Raw genomic sequence first — 15,767 nt, forward strand, 5'->3', positions numbered from 1 at the left:
AAAAAAAAAATTCAAAGACCAAAGGATTTCATCATTTTGTAAAACTATAGAGTACACATATACAAATGTAGATGGCATTGCCTGAGGCACACCTATATGGTGTATGTGGGTGTATGTGGGTGTGTGTGGGTGTGTGTGGGTGTGTGTGTAGTACGGCCTATTTTTCCTAGGAATACAATAGAAGCTTAATTCAAACAAAAGAGAAATGATGCAATAGTGTGATATAAGTATGCATAGGATGACTTCATAGTAAACTAATTTTTATAATTGAGAGTACATTCTAATATATAAAAAGTATAGTATGACAAATGCATAACTTGTAACATATCCATTTGTTATTATCCAGTTTTTTGTTGTGTAAATGATTGTATGTGCTTTACTTGAATGCAGCTACCATCAGATTAGGTTTGTTTACATCAGCATCACTGCAAACTGGTGAGTAAAATGCATTGTGCGACAATATTATGAAGTCCATGGCATCACTAGGTGACTGGGATTTTTCAGTTACACTGTAATCTTATGGGGTCACCTTTGGAAATGTGGTCCATCATTGACCAAAATACTGTTATGTGGTACATAACGTGTATTAAAATAGTCTGAAATTAATGTGTTGTGGCCTCTCATTCTCCATCTCCATCCTCTTCCTCTTCTTCATCTTCATCTTTATACTCCTCTTTACACAACAGTAAGAGAGTAAAAATGACTGTGTATTGACAGAAGTCTTGTTGCCAATTGCTAATACATGCAAGTGTGTGGCTAGGCAATGCCTATCCAGTTTGTGTTATTTATGTTACATTGACCTTGAATAATTGAGTCCCTTGGTTATTTATTATTCACTGTTTCCAGCAAATTTGGACATTTGTTCAGGAAAATTGTCTTGATTCACTGACAATTTTGGCTTTGCTGAGAGTTTTTGTCATTTTCAACCACTTGAATTTCATACTCTAATTATAAATGTGGCATGATTCAAGTCATTTTTATAACATTTTCCCAAATGATTTGCCTCAGATCTACCAAGTACAAGCAATAGTCTTTATACTTCCGTTAACAGGAGAGCATTTGAAAGTACAGACACTACAAAGTCAAAACCAAACAGAATAACATCCACAAAAATAACTCCTTTGGTTCCCGTCAACAGTGTTCAGAGTCTGTCTCCTTTAAAACAACATGCTTTCAGCAATCTTTTCCCTAGGATAAAGTGATTTTTCCTTTTTGTTTTTTACTTCTTCCTTTATAAAACTGTTAACTTAAAAAAATATTATAAACTTTACCATGGCTAGCAGTTATGTATAAATTTGTGTATAAATCCAAAGCGGTTTTGATTTTCCTTTTTCTTTTTTCTTAGAACATCTTGTTCAGGTGATACAACCAAGAACCCCTCCTTCTTTGATACTTTTTTTCCTCCACTAAGTCATCTCTGAATTAAAATTATAATGTTTTATTTATTATCATTTTTTATGTGTATATTATCTGCATGTATATAAATGCACCCATGCTGTACAATGCCCAAGGAGGTCAGAAGAGAGTGTCACATCCCCTGGAACTGAAGTTATAAATGGTTGTTGGGTACCACATGGGTGCTGGAATTCAAACCTTGCTTTGCTGCAAGAACAGCCAGTGTTCTTAACCACCGAGTCATATCTCCAGCCCCAAAATGAAATTCTAAAATCGATATTTGCAAATAAACATAGGCATTCAGTAATAGTGTTTTATAATATAATTTACCTAATATTATAAAGCCAATCATAAATATTAAAATATAGTTCGCGTTGTCTTTATATTTCTTAGTTCATTAACAAAAATTATTCTTTGGCCAGCAAGATGGCTCAGAGGGTAAAGGTGCCTGTTGCTAAACCTGATGATCTGATTTCCACCCCAGAGCATGTAGGGTAGAAGTGACTCCCTCAAGTTATCTTCCGAACTCCAGAGTCATGCTGTGCACCCCCTAAAAACAAAAATTATTCCCCAAATTAGAGACTTTAAAAAGTTTCTGTCTAGGGGCCGAAGAGATGGCTCAGTGGTTAAGAACACTGACTGTTCTTGCAGAAGACCCAGGTTCCAATCCCAGCACTCACATGGCAGCTAACAGCTGTCCGTAACTCCAGTTCCAGGGGATCCAACAGCCCCTTCTGTCCTCTGTGGGCATTGCACAACACAGGGGCACTTACCTACATGCAGGCAATATACACATATACACAAAATAAAAATAATAATAAAATTTATTTAAAAAGTTTGTCTAAAACATATAATTTTGTTTTATAGTCTAAAATCTTTCATATACTTTCTACAGTTTTACAAATGTTAGAAAAAAAAGACCATCTTGTTTTTGTTAGAAACAAGTGTTTGTAACACTGTTATAGAAAAAGATAGTGTTCTCTAAATCCAGAGAGGAGCAAGAAAAGAGGCTAATGGACATGCACAGGGAAACAGTGGCTGTCAGGCAGCCTCTCTGATAGCAGCACTGCTCTGTTAGGGCTGAGGAATAATTGTGCATATGGAAAAGTAGACCATGGTGCCTGATGGTGTTTCCCAAAGGTGCCATGAACACAAATCTTCCCTGCATTCTCTTCTTACTCTGTTGTACTAACAGGCCTCCACTGAGAAATAGGGGTTGTTTTTTTGCCTCGAACTTAGGTAGATCTTTGCAACTGTCTTAGCCAACAGAGTGTGATGGATATGACATTCTATGGCTTTGTAGTCTAGACATAAAGGCTGTACAGTTCTGCTTGTCTCTTTCTTGATAACTCAGAGTACTTGTCCTTTTGGAATTAGTTACCATGTTGTAGGAAGCCCAGACCACATGAAGTGTTTAAAGACTGCTAACAGCGAGGCTGCAGGGAACATCAAACACCATTTTTGTGAATAAGTATTCAGATGATTCTAGCCCCTACTGTTGAGCTACCCTGGCTGATGTCCAATGGAGTGAAAGTGAATCGTCTTCATTAACTTCCACTTATCTTATAAATTTATGATCAAATTAAATGTTGTTGTAGGTATTTAAATTTCAGAGTCTTTGTGTAGCAATAGTAAAATGGAGTAACCTCCAATAAGATAGGCATTTAGCCCTGAAAAATGACATTATTCATACAATCTGACTTTCACTGTTCTTTTCTTTCTTCTACTTTTTTGCTATTATTCGCTTATTTTGTTTTGTTTTTTCAGTTCTGAGAACCGAACCTAAGGCCTCACACATGCAAGGCAAGAGTTATACCACTGAGCTCTAACCCTAGCCTCCCACTGGATTTAAAAACTATGACATCTCTTTTATTGACTACAGGATTCACTTTTTGTGATTACCTTGAAAGTGGAAATAAACAAGAACACTTCAGAACAGGAAGAGGCCAGAGTACCCCTCTGTATGGATTTTGTGAGTCTTTAGTACTAGGGGAAAAAAATTTAATTGGCTTACATAAGTTCTGCGCTTGAGGGACCATCTTCACAGCTGACAACACACACTGATGTGTATCTATAATTCTAGTAAAAACAACTTTGGGGATGCAAGTGGGCGGGCAGCAGCACTAAGTTATGGTCTTATTGACTGTGCAAGTTCTGAGGTAGACTGGGAGCATATACTTGTGGCAAGGTTGAAATTATCACAATTGTAACTCCGCAGGATGGCTTCTGGTGTTGACCTTAGAGTCACAGAAAGAGCCAAACATATCTGTCATGTTGATCAGTTCCTCGGAGAAAGATTTCAGTTAACTTAAAGGCCAGCATCATTACTTCAGTCTAATTTTCTCCAATTTTGGTCACTTGGTTAAGATTCCCATCAACAAAACCCTTAAACTATATTAAAGGAAATTATTTATAGTAAGCTATATGGTATAATTACCTGATGTGGCCAAACAGTTGATATTTGAGATTATTTCCAGATGTTTTAAGGATTCTTTGTCAATAATGTAGTTTCTGCTGTTCATTTTTCCCAGTTTTATGATGAGTTATTGTCTGCCTGAGTTTGCATGAGACTCATGTATGCTGACTTGCACTGGGGAACGTCTGGGGACACTGACAACACAGTGGGCCTTAACAGGGATGACAGAGTATATGGGCTCCAGTGGGGTGCTATGGGAGGGTGCCAGTGCAGATGGGGGTATAAAGATGATTATGATTGTTTGAGATGTTCTGTATGAAATACACAAAATATTCAACAAAATTAAAAAAATGTTTTTAAGTAATGTAGTTTCACTATTGATGTGATCTTCAGAGATCCTATGGCTTATTAAAAAACACAATGTTTTAGAATAGTAATAATATACTATCCTGTAGTAACACCTGAATCAATTGCTGTTCAATAGAAAAAGTTTCAAGTCAAGGCTTTCCTGCAGATACTCTCTGAAAGTGCCATGATGGGGTACCCAAGACAGTATAACAGCCATTTCCTAGAAGAAGAATACAGAAAGTAGAAAATTTAATAGTATGAATCTGGAGACAGACTTCTTAGGTTCAAACCGTGTCTCTGACACTATGTGATCGTATGGCAAGGTAGGTTTTTCCTGCCTTAGTTCCCGTTTCTAAGGTTAAAGTGATAGTGTTGTCAGGAATGAAGTCAACACATGCACAGTACATGTAACAGTGCTCAGTGACCGTTAATTATTACTATTATTTTCTGAATGAATTGTTGAGTACCTTAAATTACTTAGGACTTTCACCTCATGCAATGCTGTCAAGTATTTTTGGGTTCTGAGCCATTAATCATCCAACTTGTTGAGGTCCCATCTCTCCAGGGATCTCCTCTAACAGCCCTTCTGAACCCCAGTGTTAAATGACACGGTAGGCTAGGAAGACACATCACAACCACCAAGTCTGTGACACCAGTGCTGCGATGATATAACTAATGATCACATCTTGAAAGGAGAATGTCAAATAAGACTTTGATTGTATCGGTGAACACTGAGGAAGTCATTGGGAAACCTCTGACTTCAGAAGGAACACATGCTACAGACGTTATTCTGTGAAGTATTTAGTGTCTCAGAATGAGCTGTTGTGATTTTTCTTCTTACGCCTAAGCATATGGTTCAATGGTAAGAAATTATGGTTTATTATCAATGTTAGGAACCCCTGACTGGAAAGTGAATAACCAATGCACATTCCAGAAAGTGGTATTATGCTGATACCAGCTGCATAAAATGTGTTTCCAGTAAGGCATGAAGTGATCTGACAATGTCTGACTTTTGAGGAAGAAAAACAGTAGAAAGTGAGAAACCCCAGGAAAGTAGAGTTTTCTGGCTTTAGCTCAAACCTGGTGTTGTGCAAACTTTTCTCCATTGGCAACATAATGATACGAGGCCTAGAGACACCTAAGAAGGTGCCTGTGGAAGCCATCATTTCAAAACTTCCCCTTCATTTGAATGCCCACTATGCTGTTTTAGAAGATTGTCAGCGTTTTTCCTCCCTTGAAAAGACATTAGTATTTTACTATTATCAGAAGTTATGGGAAACTTTGTAAAGATGGTTTTTCATTTTTCCATATTTCTATTTTTTCTATGATTCAGCTTTTTCTTAAATTAATGCCACAAATAGTAGCATATTGTTGAAGTATGAGCATCTCTCCTTGCTATTTCTGTTTTTCACTTGTCTACTCTGGGGGAGCTGCAGCTCCCAGTGCTCTGTCTTTTGAAAAGGTTTGGTCTGTAGGGAGGCACAGATGAAAGATTCAGACAGGAAGGAGGGAGGAGAAAAGGTATTCTCTGCCTGTGTCTCTACGTTGACAATACCTTTAACAAGGTGTATCTACTGGTGGCTCCAACTCCCTCAGGGAAGTTCCCCCTCATTCCCCCTGAACAAGGCTTTAACTTTGGAACTTCTGTAATATTGGTTTACCAAAGGTTTTTCTCCCCCCAACCCCGTCCCCTCATTAAGATTCCCTCTGTTAAAAGCATCTAAAGCAATATCTGCTTTTGACCGAACCTGAACTGATACTTACAGATTTTTCACATATCACTCAAAGAGAATACTATGATATTAGAAAATCCTAGGGTCTCAAAGATAACAGAAATGTAAGTACTACAGTTAACACTATTTTTGCATTTTTGTAATTGTTCAGGTACCTATGATCATGCCATTAATGATCAGCTATTAATGAGCACATACAAGGCCAATGTTTGCAAAGAACATCTGTTCAGTAAGGAAGACTATATCATTATCTCTACATATGAGATACTTAAGGGCTATTTTCAGAGTCCTTATATGGTCTTTATAGAGTTTAACATACAATATTACTAATAGTAGGATTAATTTAGTCCTTAGTATGCACAATATATTCAGTGAGACCTTGATTAATTAGAAACTCAAATGTCTATATATTTTTGCTTACAATAAGAGATTCATTTAAAAAATTTATTTCTGATTTAGAGTGGCTTCAGTGACTGGATATAGGCTAAATGATACAGGCATAATTTTTTAATAGTTTTATGTTTATAGAACAATTAAGTAAAAAGAATAGGGAGTTCCCATATACTCCCTCACTTTGTCTCTCCACTTCTCAGTTTCCCTGTTATTAAAAGTTATATGTTAGTGTGGTACCATGTTAATTTGTTACCATGTGGTAAATGTTGTTCATTTGTTACCATGGATAAGCCAACATTGATACATTATTAACTAAAGCTTATAGTTTACATTAGAATTCTCCCTTTATGCTGTGGATTCAACCGCGTCTGACAAATACACAAGGATATGTATCCACCATCATAGTAGTATATGTAATATTTTCATGGTCCAAAATCTCTCCTGTGATCTACCTGCTCATCCTTCTGAACCCCTAACCAATACTGATCTGATGTCTGCATAGTGGTTTCATTTCCACAATGTCAGAGAGTATTATACAATAGGTGACCTTCTCAGTTGGTATCTTTCACTTAGAAGCATGTACTTAAGATTCCTCCTGGTGTTTTTAGGTGTTTATAGCTCAGTTCTAAGGTATTCTATAGTAGGGCTATACCACTCTGGTTCATTTATTTATCTAATGAAAGACATCTTGATTGTTTCCAGGTTCTGGCAATTATTAATAAATTTGCCATAACTGTATGTGTATAATCTGAGTTTTCAGCTGATTTGAGTAAATACCCAGGGTCATATGAGAAGAGCATGCCAGCTTGTTTTCTAAAGTGACAAATATGACTTTGTGTTCTTGCCAGCAATAAATGAGATCCTTATTTCTTCACAACCTGGCCAGCATTTGATGGTGTCAGTGTTATGGATTTTAGACATTTTAATATGTGGGTAGTGGTACCACATTGTTATTTTAGTGTGTAATTTCCCAACGATTTATGATGTTGAACATTTTTTCATATGCTCACCTGTTACCTGTATTTCTTCTTTGAAGAGGTGTCGATTTGTATCTTTCACCCAGTTTTTTTTTTGTTTTTTTTTGTTTTTTTTTTTTTTTTTTTTTTTTGTTTTTTTTTGTTTTTTGGAGCCGGGCTCTCCTTGTCCCCCCAGCTGTCTTAAACCTCATTAGGAACCCCGGCCCAGCCAAACCCCCAAAAAGACCCCCCTGCCTCTGCCTCCCAAGTGCTGAGATTAAAGGCATGCACCACCATGCCTGGCCTCACCCAGCTTTTAACTGGGGTGTTTATTTTCTCATGGTTGAGTTTTAAGTTTCCTTTGGTTACCAGGTTTTATCAGATATGTGTTTCATAAATATGTTCTTCAAGTCTGTGGCTTTGTCTTTTCATTTTCTTAACAATAACATATTTGTCTTATTTTCTTACACTGTGTATGTGTGTGTGAGGGGGAACGGGTATGTGCACATATGAGTGCAGGTGCCCACAAAGTCCAGAAAGGAGTGCTGAATCCCCTGGAGCTGGAGTTAAAGGTGGTTATGAACTACCCAATTTGGGAGCTGGGAACAGAACCCAGGCCCTCTGCAAGGGCAGTATGCATTCTTAACTGCTGAGCCATCTCTCCACTCCATGAGAAATACATTCTAGGGCAATGTTTTCATGATGGCTCAGGTAATCTGCTTCCATCTTTTTGAAGTAGGATTTTCCTATGGTTCCAAGTACCCTGGAAACAAATTCCAGTGTTTCGCTTGTTATTTTTCTCTATAATATTTTTATGACAAGTGTTAATGTGACTACAGTCCACAAGGTAGTTTCTAGCTCTTGGTGATGTCAGTTGTGTGATTATTATTATCTTGAAGAATTATGATCAGTCAGTGGCCATAGCAGTGATGTGAAAAGGCTTAGAGAACATTCCAGAGGGTTGGGCTCTCGTCTATGCTTTTAGACCACTTCTATCATAACAGTTCTTATTTACATTGCAAGTACTGCTATCCGGCTCCAACCCTCATCTATCTGACTTTTACCACTTTTACCACTTTCTTGGAAGTCTCTTGAGAAGACAATCAGTATCAACAATGTTAAGTCCAGTCCCCTTTTTTGAATATCTTTCTACTGTGATCTTGGCTTTTGCAATACTCCATTATCCTAGAGTAGTTTACTAGGGCCTTCCTCCCTCCGTCCCTCCACCCCTCTCTCCCTCCGTCCCTCCATCCCTCCCTCCCTCCCTCCCTCCATCCCTCCCTTCCTTCCTTCCTTCCACTTGGTAATAGCCCTCAAAGGTGTTTTATTGTCTCTTTCTTTTCCAATATAACCTCCACATTGTCACAAAACAGAAGGCAACATAGTACAATGAGAAGACAGACAACAAACTTTGAAGCCAGAAAGACCTCAGTTCAAACCTCTTCTCAAACTTAAATGACTTAATGCAAACCCTCAATGTTAATATGGCATCTCTTAAGTGTAAATAATACAGATTTCATTGCTGTTGTATGTCTGGAGTTATTTTAAAAGTTAGATAGGCTAGCATAAAGTTATTTCATTTTTCAAAAAGTCAGTTCACTGATGATCATATCTATTATTACTTATAAGATAAATTTCAGCTCTCACCCTGGCATGCCTGGCCCCTCATAGTCTTTTGCCTCTTTTCTCTTAGTTTCTGCACCACCATCTCATGCTCAGATTCACAGATGGGCTTGTTTTTCCATACATGTGGTCTCTCATTTATGTCTATATGTATTTGCATATATAGTGCTCCATCTGGAATGTCCTTTGTCCTTCGGTCTGAATGATAGGCTTCCAATTTATTCCTCAGGATCTTATTCTAATATTAACTTCCAACCCTTTGCCCTTATTCTAATAGATTTTGAACACCATATGATATTAAAATGGTTTCCTTAACACACTATAATTTGCCAACACTGTGAGGCTGGGGCTCCAATTCTTAAGTAGATTATCTATAGAGCCAAGGGATAGTGCACAGTGACTTTCTTTATGATTTGTTTGCTATGCTGTCAGGCATGATTTCTAACGCTAAAAATTGAAATTTTAGTTAAAACTGCGTATTATAATTTCTGATGCTGGTGAAGATATGATAAGTATGCCCTCATCACTTAATAATGGAAATTCAAACTGTTGTCTTTGGGGAATGCAGTCTCTCTCTTTCTCTCTCTCATGTACATGTATATCTGAACCAACACTTAATATGCTTATATACTCTTTGGCCTAGTGATTCTATTTTTCAAAGTCTATTTACAGAAATACAAAGAAATGTACACGTTTATGCATAAGCATGTTTATCATATAATCACAACAAAATAATCTAAAAGCAGGGCTTTAGTTTAAGTTGTAATACATTCATAAAGTGCAATACTATCTAGTAATTAAAATTACATGTATAATGGGATTATAATAAATAAAAAATCCTTATGATGTGGTATTAAAAATAGTATAAAGATACTTTTCAAATGCCTGCAACCATATTGCATATATACATTGAGAAAAGACTGGAAAGAAATATGTTCAAAAGTTATTCAGTGCCCCTTGGTAGGGGAGGACTTGCTATAATAAATAACCTCTCAGTCTCTGTGGCCTAACGATAAGTATTTAGTTCTCATTCATGTCAGAGTCCAGGGTAGATATAGGAGGTTGTTTTTCTTAATGTGATCATGAGGGACCAGGCTCCTTCCATCTTTAAGAGGATAGCTCTTTTCTGTATAAATACATAAATAAAGGAGAGTTCAAAGGCATGGTGTGGAGTTGAGACACCTCACTTCCATCTATACACTATTGATGAGGATGCAATCTAAAGGCTTCATGTACTGAATGGCATTAGTTGTCAACTTGACACAGCTGGGAAGAGGGAGCCTCAGCTGGGGAATTTCCTCTATGGAATTGGCTTGTGGGCGTGTCTGTGAGACATTTTCTTGATTGTTAAATGATGTGGGCCTGGGCTATATAAGAAAGCAGGCTGAATACAGGCTAGAGGAGTGAGCCAGTAAGCAGGGTTCCTCCATGTTCTGTCCTTTAACTCCTGCCTCCAAGTTCCTGCCCTGCTAAGTTCCTGCCTTGGCTTTCCTCAGTGATAGACAGTTACTTGGAAGAGTAAGATGAAATGAATCCTTTCTTGCCCAACTTGTTTTTGGTCAGTGTTTTATCACAGCAATGGAAATGAAACCAGAACACTTAACTTCAAAGTTCTGACAACTGTATTCCCATGAGGAAGAAAAGGAATTTGAATATTGGTAGATATAACCTTGTTAGCTTCATTCCTAAGAGAGAAAATTGGATAAATAATTCTTGGTAATTTATATTTCTTTGTATTTTTCCCATTTTAATTTTTCTTCAAGTAATAATTTATTACAAGTGAAAAATTTATAATTGGAGGCTCTACATGGTTTTTTAAATTTTTATTATTTTTATTTTATGTGTATGCATGTATTGCCTGCATGTATGTAAGTGCACCCACGTCATGCAATGCCCGTGGAAGACAGAAGAGGCTCTTGGATCCCCTGGAACTGGAGTTACGGACAGTTGTTAGCTGCCATGTGGGTGCTGGGATTCAAATCCGGGTCTTCTGCGAGAAGAGTCAGTGTTCTTAACTGCTGAGCCATCTCTCCAGCCCCAGGCTCTACATATTTTGAAAGAAGATATTCCACTACATTCTATAGCATGAATTTATAATGTATAAAGTATTCCCTGGGATATTAAAATGCTAACTTTGGTTTAGATAAGAGGAACTATTGCAAGATTACTTAACTAATACCATACAAAGAAATCCATGCAATGTGAATAGTTCTTTGATTCAGCCAAAGAATTCAGGTATTTAAATGACAGCAATACACTCATTGATTGTCTTACAAACTGATCAAATATTGTTTAACAGACCAGAATGTAATACAATCTAACTTTAATGTATGTTTGTTTTTTATAGAAAGAGGTGTGGAAGTGGAAATGTCTGAAACCCAAATTCCTAAATCCTTCCTGTCAGCACCAATTCTATAGCCCTACTGCTCTCTAATTATGTTTGACCCACCCTCACTAGCTTTATTCTTACCTGAGGGAAGACCAAATGGATGTTGGAGAAATATAGTGGGCACTTCCTTCAACCCCTCTTTTCAATGTGTAAAGGCTAGAATTTGTTCTGGATAATACTAAAAAATGTTGTCTCTCAAACATTCAGGGTGTCATTCGTCCATCCATCCATCCATTTACCCATCCATTCATCCATCCACACATCCATCCATTCTTCTATTTACTCATCAATCCACCCATGCATCCAGCCAGCCAGCCAGCCAACCAGCCATGTACCCATCCATCTATCCAGCCAGCCAGCCAGCAGCCAGACATGCACCCATCCACCCATTCATTCTTCCATCTATCTATCTATCCATCCATTCATCCATATATTCTTCTATCTGCCTACTACAAAGAACTACTTGAGACTTCATAGGAATTATGCATGTTTGCTCATTTGTTTGCTACATGACAAGTGAAAATCTTTCTCTACATGCATACCAGAGAACTGTTACACTGACAGAAATTCTTCCTATTTGCTCTAAAATAGCCACCTTAAGCACAGGACCTGCTCAGATCCCAAAGTAGAAATAAAAATAGCTTGTGGCACTCAATAATAAACGTATAATATATTGCCCTCTGGTAATTTTAAACCACCCCCATTTATCTTAAAGTTATTTTTTTTCTCTTGAGAAGTTCTCAAGAATGTGACATAGTAGTTCAGAAAATCAAGTAAAGTTGTATTACAAGGAAATTACCATTCGCCTCATAGACAGAAAGGTTCCAACAGCCATAGTCACTCTGTTACCTGAAGTGTATATGGAGAGAGAGCCTCAGTGAACACAGTTTCTAAGAACCATTGATTTTGACATTCGCTGTCTGTCAAGCTAGTGGAAGATTAACACAGAGAATGTTCGATTCTGATGTTTCCACAATGGAAAAGCTGGTCTGCATTTCATCAAGTTAACCAAGCATGCTCTTTGCACACTCAGTAGATCCCAGTTTTAAATTAGTCATAGGCGCCCTTCATTTTCATGCTGTTAAATAAAACTTCTGTAATAAAAGCTCCAGAAAAGACATTGGATTAGCAACTCATTTTATTCCATAATTCTTTAGTTAAAATTAGAAAAGTCACATTTTTTTTTAACCTTCCCAGCTTATCAGATTAAGAAACACTAGAATTGTTATTACATAGCATCCCTCGGATCATTAGCATTTCACAATTGCTAACATTTCATTACCCTCTTCTGAGTACAAAATGTACCTAGAAATTTATGTGAAATATTTAGAAACCTTGTCTAAAATATAAAAGAACGTGCAAAATATTAGGTTTTTTTTTAGGGTAAAAAGACAAAAAAAGTTAAAATGTCTTGTTGGTTTCCAATTAGAATTTTTAACTTGTGGTTAAATGCTGAAGTCAGTCTTGGTTAATTGAATGAACTTGCCATCTGTCCACCCATATACAATCTTTTATACCTGACCTTTACATTCCCACCTTTACATAGTTCATTGTATCTGCAGAGCCAGGCAAATTGAGACATAAGATATATTTTTTTAGATCTTTAAAGTAGTTACTTATTTATTCATCCATTCATTCATTCATTCATTTGTTTATTTATTGTTTATCATGTTCAAGTGCCTTGCCTGTGTGTATAAAAGTGCACCATGTGCATGCAATGCCCATGTAGGCAAGAAAAGTGTGCCAGATCCCCTAGAACTGGAGTTATAGATAGTTGTTAGCTGCCATGTGGATACTGGGAACCAAACCTGGGTCCTTTGCAAGAGCAGCCAGTGATCTTAACCACTGAGCCATCCCTCAAGCCCTGGGGACACAGGACTTTATTACATGTATTTGGAATTATTAGATAACTTCATATTATATTAAGGCAGAGAACATTGAATTTTCTAAATTGTCTAGTAAAATAGATCAAATTTCCCAAGTATTTTGATTATTTTTCTCTTTCTAATAGACTCCAAAATTAGTTTACCATGTAGTTGTGTGAATGGCTTTATTGCGTTCCCACAGTAAGTTATACATTATATTAAAGTGTATATTTTAGATTCAGTTCCTAATCAGCAGGTTCATAGTCTTTATTTAGCAGTGGCACTTAAAAGCAAACAAATAATTGTACTTTCACTAAGATATAATTACTATTGTATGCTAGAAAGAAAACTGAGATTTTTTTTTTTTATTTTTAGTCAGCATTTCTGGTAGTGATAATTTTGACCATGTAGTAAGAGAAACAGAGGCTTCCAGTTTTACAAAAGCACTTTTATAATACAGAAAAGTTAATTTTAAACGAGGAAGTATGCTTTAGTCCTAGAATGAACCAGATCGTATATGAGGCAAATACCTGCATTTTTTTTGAGTTTTGTAGATAAATGTTTATTTCCAACAACTTCATTGAAATGACTTCTTAGTTCCAGTAGTTTTCTGTAAAGTTTTCATGATTTTTCTAGATGTAAGATCATACCATTTTCTTTTTTTTAATTTTTTTTCATTTCATTACAGCTTTAACATATTCAGTAACACATTCCAGAGCAAGGATGCATCTCTTTCAAAAGTGGCTGTAAATTTTTAGGTTCACAGTTGAATTAAAACAGTTATACAATATTGAACTCAATATAAACCCTGTAAGGCACAAAATTGAATGAGTTTTTACCCTTTAAAGAAGATTTCCATTTCATTTTAAAATATGCTGTTTCCTATGATTTTTTTGTTTGTTTGTTTATTTGTTTGTTTGTTTCGAGACAGGGTCTCCATGTAGCCCCAGCTGTCCTGGATTCACTATGGAGACCAGGCTGGCCTCGAACTCACAGAGATCCACCTGCCTCTGCCTCCCCTGTGCTGGGATTAAAGGTGTGTGCCACCACACCCAGGTTTGTTTCCTACATTTTTAATGCTACAGACACTTAGATGTTTGCACATGTGTCTTTAATCTCTGTGTATCTGATTATTACTAGTCACAGTCAGTTACACTCAGATCCTTAGCACCTGAGTATGGATATAAAGTCATCAGGTAGATTTCCCTTGTAATGTTTATCACCTCTACTATTTAACATGAAGTAAATTTCTATGCTTCCTCCTCAAATATGTCTTTTTTTAAATTTGTTAATTTTTTGTGTGTGTGTATATCATACAGAACATCCCACACAATCTTATTCATCTATATGCCCACTTCCCAAATGGCACCCTTCATAGCCTCTCCCCTCTCACACACTGGAGCCCATATACTCTGTCATCCCTGTTACTGTCCACTGTGTTGTCAGCAACCCCAGCTGACTTTTCAGTGCAAACTATGAAAGCGAGAAGAGCCTGGACCAAAGTATTCCCAGCTCTAAATGACCACAGATGCCAACCCAGATTACTTTACCCAGACAAAATGTCTATCATAGTTGAGGGGGAAAGAAAATTCTTCCATGATATAAATAGGCTGAAAGAATTCATGTCCACAAAACCAGCCCTTCGGAGAGTTCTTGAAGCAATACAAAGAGCTAAAGAAAGGAAAGACTATACACAAGGGGTGATGGACAGAAATTCAATAAAGGTATAACTGTGGAAATACACAGCTATATCAAGAATATGAACAGAAATAAAAATGACAAGATTCAACACACATCTTTCATTAAATATCAATGGACTGAACTCCCCAGTCAAAAGATACAGATTAGATGAATGGATTAAGAAACAAAACCCATCTTTTTGTTGTCTGCAAGAAACTAGGTTCAAGCTATGAGGGAAGACCAATCCCTCTCAGTCATTTACCCCTCATTATTCTAATAATACATGAACTATGGGGCTGGAGAGATGACTCAGTGGTTAAGAGCACTGGCTTCTCTTGCAGAGGACATATGTTCAATTCCCAGCACCCACCTGGTGGCTAACAACTGTCCTAACTCCATTTCCAGGAGAATCCAACACCCTCTTCTGGCATTGCACGACATGGGTGCACTTATATACATGCAAGACAATACACCTGTACACATAAAATAAAAAATAATAGATGAAATATAGAAAAAATACGTGAACTACACTAGGCCTGCAAGCTATAGTCACACCTCCTTTCCATGCTCATTAAGGAGTCGAGGGGGGGAGTCAGTTACCCCTCCCATCCAATCAGTAGACCTTAGCTGCATGTGGGGAGAGGGGGAAAGGATATGTATGCTGAGAATACCAAGAGGCACCTCTCTCACCATTTTGTGCTGTTGTCGGGAGGTCACAGGATCTGTATTTGAGTGTGGACTTTACAGCACAGTCATAAACGTGGAGCACCCACTCTTTCTATAAATAAAGCCCTACCCTATGCTCTGTTGAAAAAAATAATAAATAAAATATTTTTTAAAATACATGAGCTATATTTATAGGCTGCTCAGGAAAACTAGCATCAATCCTTGTTGGAGCTTAGAGGCTAAACCATGTATAACTAGTGTCTCTCTCTCTCTCTCTCTCTCTCTCTCTCTCTCTCTCTCTCT

The sequence above is a fragment of the Nannospalax galili genome, unplaced genomic scaffold (genome assembly GCF_000622305.1).
Source record: "Nannospalax galili isolate Female #2095 unplaced genomic scaffold, S.galili_v1.0 scaffold127, whole genome shotgun sequence".
NCBI lineage: Eukaryota > Metazoa > Chordata > Mammalia > Rodentia > Spalacidae > Nannospalax > Nannospalax galili.